This window comes from Labeo rohita, chromosome 24 (genome assembly GCF_022985175.1).
Source record: "Labeo rohita strain BAU-BD-2019 chromosome 24, IGBB_LRoh.1.0, whole genome shotgun sequence".
Classification (NCBI taxonomy): Eukaryota; Metazoa; Chordata; class Actinopteri; order Cypriniformes; family Cyprinidae; genus Labeo; species Labeo rohita.
This window is the reverse complement of record NC_066892.1, coordinates 22,671,883-22,679,019: the sequence shown is the minus strand read 5'-3', so window position 1 is coordinate 22,679,019 and position 7,137 is coordinate 22,671,883.

The following is a 7,137-nucleotide window of genomic DNA, read 5'->3' as shown; positions in this document are numbered from 1 at the left end:
ATGCTCAAGCCCGCCGGCCTCTCATGTGGCAAGCCACATTAACATTGAGGTTAATATTAAGGACATTATGGACCTGGCACTCCCCATGGGGTTTGATGCCCCTATCCTCTCTCCTTCTCCTTCGTCTCCGCTGGTCCCGTCCAGCCCTCCTACATCTCCGCTGGTCCCGTCCAGCCCTCCAGAGCGCCATCCAGAGCCCGCTCCTCCTGAGTGCCGTCCAGAGCCCACTCCTCCTGAGCGCCCTCCAGAGCCCGCTCCTCCTGAGTGCCGTCCAGAGCCCACTCCTCCTGAGCGCCCTCCAGAGCCCGCTCCTTTCCGAGCGCCCTCCAGAGTACCCTCCAGTTGCCATATGCCTGAACCGCCTGCTCCGCCATGGCTGCCTGAATTGCCTACTCCACCATGGCTTCCCGGACTGTCTGCTCTGCCATGGCTCCCTGAGCTCCCTGATCCGCCATGGCCCCCTGGACTGTGTGCTCCGCCATGGCTCCCTGAGCTCCCTGATCCACCCTGGAGGCCATCCTTCTCTCTGCCCTGTGTCTGCCCTGCACCAGCCTCCAGGGTCCTTCGTTCGCCCCTTCCTCGCACGATACGTGACACATAAGTGGTTATTTTCTGGATGCTGTTATGTACACTTACACTAATTAGCCACAACATTAAAACCACCTAGGCATGGCTAATTATGGGCACTCAGACTGGTCTGTGGTGTCATTGTGGGCACTCAGACTAGTCAAACTGCAGTGCACTGAATGTTGACCTTTCTATTTGACCTTTCTATCATGGACAGCATCAAGATTTCCAGAAGGTTGAGCTGTATTACCTCTTCTGTGTGATCAGACCAATCGGTGTATCAAAGAGTCTTGGGTGCCTATGAACCTGGGCACCTTCCTTGCACCATTTTTGATAGGTACAAGTAACCACTGCATACCAGGAACACCCTAAAAGATTTGCCATTTTGAAGATGTTCTGACTAGCTGATCTGGGGTGGGTTTCCGTACAATGACGTAACTTGCTGATTAAACACCATAGTATGACGCATTGTGCTAGAAACGAACTAGCTACTCACAACTGTTTCCCGAACACGGTCGCATCTCCATCATTAGTTCAACAATATAGGGCCAATGTGGTAGAGTAATAACTTCTGCTATTTAACTGATTACAGATCCCTGAGATGCTGTTTTATTCATCACGGGTTCCCTCCTACGTCATACTCTGGTGCTCCCTTAGGTATTTATGCACATGCAAGCTCTACAAAAATGGTGCTTATAGAGGACATGCAAAAATTACATAGATTAAAATGCATTTATACTTAGATCAAGTGAAAGATATAGATTGTATTGCATGTTAGCTTGCTTATTGTGCCCAAGAGCAGAATTAATTTAAGCCCAAATGTCTTACTAACAAAAAACTATGCTTCTAAACACAGGTCGAGAGCTGTAGTTCCAACCACATAAATTTAGTGACGCTGTTTGCGAATGTTCATTTGAACTATAGTTTTGGGAAACACTGAATCGTTAAACTATGTTGGTAACGACGGAACTTGCGACCATAGTTGGCTAACGGTGCTTTTGGGAAACACACCCTTGACCGTCTAGCTATCATTATTTGACCCTTGTCAAAGTCACTCTGATCATTTTGCTTACCCATTTTTTCTGCTTTCAACTCATTATATTCAGGGACTGACTGTTCAGTGGTGGCCTAATATATCGCTTCCCTTGACAGGTGCCATTGTATCAATAAAATCATTGTTATTTACTTCACCTGTCCTACTGAAGTAACCTTGAGTTCAGTGTCTTGATCAAGGGCATAATGAAAATTATCTATACAGTTCTCAAACTTGATTATCAACTCTTAAAAGTTTGTTCTTTGTTAAAAGCTTTATATTTGTGGGAATAGATGGGTCAAGAAAACATTGCAAACATGCATTGTCTTCATATCTTTCCATGGTATATATAAAAAAGAATTCATATGTGTGACTATATACAAGTGCATGTGTGTCTTTAAAGTGAGGCTTTGTCTAGACAGTGTGATGACAGGAAAGTTAGTCTGTTAACTGACCCCACACAGAATCACGCACAGGTCATTCATCATGCTTCTGACAGCTGATTAGCAACTGACCCTTGAAGAATGGATCAGTTCAAACATGAATGCTGCACTTTGCATTCCTTAATGCTGCACTTTCCTCTCATCCTTTCTGTGATCAGAGCCCCTGAAATGAATGTGCCACTTTTCAATCATTTCAAGTCAACCTGTTACAGCCATTTATTTTAAAGTTACCTTGAAAACAAACAACTGCTTTAGCATCTTGTTGTTGCAGATGGTGCAGTGGAATGTCATGATTGGTGAAATGGTGTGCTGTACACACACTTTGTCTTATGGCTGTGTGCAAGTGTGTGTTTAACACTTTCAGCTATCAATTGAAATACATTTGCAGAGGAATGCTCAGCTTTTATCTTGCTTAACCCACTTATCTTGCTACTGTCTGTTTCCTTTCACTGCCTGAGATTCTTTCTGTCTTTAAGGACTAGTTGACTCAAGAATGAAAATTCTGTTATTTTTAATTGTATTATTTACCTTCATGTTTCTTCAAACGTTTACAGCCTATGCTTCAAACCTCTATGGTCTTTTTCTCTCTCTCTCTGTAAAGATTCTTTAAAAAAAAATATCCAAAGTGCTTTTCCACAAAAGGGGAGTTCATAGTGATCCAAGATGTAAAGCAGGGGTGTCCAAACTCGGTCCTGGAGGGCCATGGTCTTGCAAAATTTAGCTCCAACTTGCCTCAACACACCTATCTAGAACTTTATAGTATTCCTAGTAGGGCCTTGATTCGCTGGTTCAGGTGTGTTTAATTGGGGTTAGAGCTGAACTCCACAGGACAGTGGTCCTCCAGAAGCAGGATTAGACACCCCTCATTTAAAAGAATGATACAGGTTAATTCCAAATGTTAAAAGTTACAACATTTGTGGCATTATGTTAGTTATCACAAAAATAATTTGGCAAAAAAAACGAACAAAAAATCTTTGTAACTGGGCCTTTATACTGTTAAAAAATACTGTTTTTTTTGTCAACTTAAAATAATTGTTACCCTGCTGCCTTAAAGTTTTAAGTTCAGTCAACTCACATAAGTTTAGTCAACTTGAAATGTTAAGTTGTACTAAGTGACAACTTAGATATTTGAGTTGACTAAACTACAAATTTGGAAATTAAGATTTTAAACTTAAAAGCTGGGTTTGTTACCCAGCTGCTCTACGTTGAATCAACTCAAATATTTAAGTTGACACTTAGTACAACTTAACATTTCAAGCTGACTAAACTTTTTTTAAGTTAACTTAAAATTTTAAGGCAGCGGGGTAAAAAAAATATTTTAATTTGACTTTTTTTTTTTTAACAGTTTAGAATAATTAAAATAATTGTGAAAATGTGTTTATTTTGTAAGAAGAGTAAAAATGTTTATTAAACTTAATTAATTAATTAATTAATTAATTAATTAATTAATTAATTTCAAATGTCCCCACAAGGATGGTAATATGATATTGTTTGATCCTGGACATTTTTGATTCCCATGAGGAAAACAGCTTATAAATCATACAGAATGACGTTTTTTTTTTTTGAAAATCTAAAATTGCAGAAAGTTTTGTGTGAGGGGTAGAGTAGGGGATAGAAAATACAGTGTGTACAGTATAAAAATCATTATGACTGTGTCCCCATAAAATATGGAAAACAGTGTGTGTCTGTGCTTGTGTGTGTGTGTGTGTGTGTGTGTGTGTGTGTGTTTGAGTGATGGGCTATCAGTGATTGGACTGATGAAGGGAAGGGAAGGGGGTGGCTGGCATTGGCTTGCGTCACTTTGATGCATGCTTTTCTGCCCCGCTAGATAAGATTAGCCACTTAGTGATAACAACACGCAGCCATCTTATCAATCTGAATCTCACCAGACACAACATAGTGTGTGAATTTGTGTGTGTGTTTTCTGAAATCAGTCTCCATAACATAAACATCTAAGTTCTCTCTCTTTTTATAGTAAGTTCAGTGAGTGTCTCATCTTTAAAGCGTTGCACCTGACCCTGACCGCAAACATCAGTTTGGTGTCTATCTGTCTGATGTCTGTAATCTCAAACATCAGAGAACTCCTTTAAAAATACCTGAGAAAAACAGGTGATCAAGATTTTACACAAGATAAAACAATACACTAAGGTTCAGTACAGGTTCAGTAACTTGTCAAACATCCAAATTTTTTAGAAAAATATATTTACATTTACAAAAATGTATACATGTGGTATCATGATAGAGTTATAGAAATCATATATTAAATACCTTGGTATGTGTTTGTTAGGCCTTCTGATTGATTATATGTACCATGAAATTACATTCAAGGAATGTTACCACTCATAAGGTTTTGAACAGTACATTTTTTCATGTTTTTTAAAGAATTCTCTTCTGCTCACCAAGCCTGAATTTATTTGATCCAAAATACAGCAAAAGCAGTAATATTGTGAAATATTCTCACTATTTAAAAAATAACTGCACTGTAAAAAATAAATGGTTAAGAAAACTTGATGCAGTAAGACTTTTGAGTTCTCTCAACAATAGTTTTTTAGTTTTTCTCAGTGAAGATACTTTGCTTAGCCAACACAAATGTGTTTGTTCATGCAGTGCTGATTGTCTTATTGCTAATAGAAAAAGTTTTGTCACAGCAACTGGAACAACAATTACTGTTGTTGAGGTAATTCATTTTTTTATGTATCAATTTTTTGTTTATTTACAAATGACAAACAGTGCATTGTTATAGAAACCTTAAAAGAGAAGTCCACTTCCAGAACAACAGTTCACAAATAATTTACTCACCCCCTTGTCATCCAAGATGTTCATGTCTTTCTGTCTTCAGTCGTAAAGAAATTATGGTTTTTGAGAAAAGCATTTCAGGATTTTTTTTATATAATGGACTTCAATTGTGCCCCTGAATTTGAACTTCCAAAATGTAGTTTAAATGCAGCTTTAAAGGGCTCTAAATGATCCCAGCCGAGAAAGAAGAGTCTTATCTAGTGAAACGATCTGTCATTTTTTTCGGAAAATAAAAATGTGCATACTTTTTAAGCACAAAAGCTTGTGTAGCACAGGTTCTGGCATGCGCGTTCACGACGCTACGTACTACTGAATCATGTCGAAAGGTCGCGCCGAACGTAGGCGGAACCACAGACCCAGTGTTTACAAAGCGAACGCGCAAAGGCTAAGAAAGTGCAAGTAAGTCAAACATAAGCTGAGCCCATTTAGAGCCCTTTGAAGCTGCATTTAAACTACATTTTGGAAGTTCAAAATCGGTGGCACAATTGAAGTTCATTATATGAAGAAAAATCCTGAAATGCTTTCCTCAAAAACCACAATTTATTTTTGACTGAGGACAGAAAGACATGAACATCTTGAATGACAAGGGGGTGAGTAAATAATTTGTAAATTCTTGTTCTGGAAGTGGACTTCTCCTTTCATGGATAACTAATACTGTATGTAGACAATATTGTCTTTGTTTGTAAAACATCTTACAAGACTAAGATATCCAGCAAACAGATATATACATTTACATTTCAACAATATGAAATTCTTTGTTCAGACAACTGTGTTTGACTAGTTGGGACAACATTTGGGGCAATTTCATTGGTCTGACAAGGGTTTTTATGTCATTTCAAGAAAAGCATTTTTTAGTATTTGAGACTGTTTCATAAACTGAAAAAAATATATATATATATATATATATATATATATGCATTTGCATTTTTTTTACAGTGTGCTTTCTTTTTAAATATATTTTAAAAAATAAATGTAATTTATTCCTCTGATTGAAGCTAAATTTTCAGCATCATTACTCCAGACTTTAGTGTCACATGATCCTTTATAAATCATTGTCATATGCTTCTTTGCCATTTAAGAAACATTTATTATTATTATAATCATCATCCTCAATATTTAAAAGTTGAGTACAGTTTTTTAAAGAAAAAATTATAGAAATGGATAATTTTATTTAGATGCTTTAAATTGATCAAAAAGTAATGATAAAGAAATTTATAATGTTAAAATAGATTTTTATTTTAGATAAATGCTGTTCTTCTGAACTTTCTATTTATCGAAGGAACCTAAAAATATTCTACTTAGCTTTTTTCCAACATTATAATAATAATAAATGTTTTTGAGCCGCAAATCAGAATATTAGAATGATTTCTGAAGGATCATGTGACTGCAGTAATGATGCTAAAAATTCAGCTTTGAAATCACAGGAATAAATTACATTTTAAAATATATTCAAATAGAAAACATCTATTTTAAATAGTAAAAATATTTCTAAATGCCACTAATAATAATAATAATAATAATAAACAAAAAACAAAACAAAACTTAGACTGTAGGTAACACCTTTAGACTGTACTGGTCCTGCTTGCTTGTTTTCTTCAGTCTCTTGCGGTTATTTTCTGTGTCGTTAGGGGTCACGCTTCGGCCATAAAATGGCTCGATTACATAGCGTAAGTTCATTTATGATTTTGTGGTGACTATGGAAAAAAGTAACTATAATCACTTGGATAATTACCTACAATTCTTGTTTAATTTATGGTATTCTTTCACGAGCGAATTTGCCATGGTGTAGGCGTCTAAACTTAAAGCAACACAACTAACGCTTCTGTTAGACTAAAATGAATCAAACGGTCTGCCTTCTAACCAATGAATATACATTATGGACAGTTCAGTATCCTACACATAGTACGCGTTCTGCTGTACACATGTGTGATGCGTCCTGACGTGTTTGGTAGTTGCGTCCTATCTAGCCGATTTTAAAACGCTGTTAAACGAAGTATCATTTTAACTCTTTTTCGACTGCTTTTGTTTTAAAACACAAATATGAAACGCAGCCGCTCTTATAATGAATGAAGTTGCCTACATGACATTGTCATCGACGCGCTTTTAAAAGTTTAATAAACGGCCGCGTCGCGTCGCTCGTACGCAATCTGTAGACACCTGACATCATGAGAGCTGAAATTGTCATCTACATTTTCCAAAGAAGACACGTAGACGTGTACGTAAAGACGACTTTCAGGATGTTAAAACTGTCTTGTAAAGCTCCACCTCTGGACGCGAGCGCTGGGGCGGGCTTGAGAC